Source organism: Elephantulus edwardii, unplaced genomic scaffold, assembly GCF_000299155.1.
Source record: "Elephantulus edwardii isolate Elephantulus edwardi_28Jun2011 unplaced genomic scaffold, EleEdw1.0 scaffold00050, whole genome shotgun sequence".
Taxonomy (NCBI): Eukaryota; Metazoa; Chordata; class Mammalia; order Macroscelidea; family Macroscelididae; genus Elephantulus; species Elephantulus edwardii.
The window spans coordinates 8,852,815-8,853,094 of record NW_006399800.1 but is presented as its reverse complement, the minus strand read 5'-3'; positions in this window follow the sequence as shown (position 1 = coordinate 8,853,094).

Below are 280 nucleotides of genomic sequence, written 5' to 3'. Positions count from 1 at the left end.
AATGTCACTGTTTTAGAATGTCACTGTTCTAGACTGTGAAATTGCATTTAATTTCATTTTTACAATCTCTAATCTTCCAAAGTTCATACTCCATACATTCCATGTTCCATCTATTAAAGGATGTTTGCTGCTGCTTCCCCTCATTTTCATTGGCTCCACCTCTAATACCATATCTATCTGTGTTCCTCTACTGTTCATTGGGTTTTCATATGCCTAGTTTGTTTTTGTGTTGTTTTTCTTTTTCAGAAGGAAATGGCAAATTCTGCTTCCTAGACTGTCT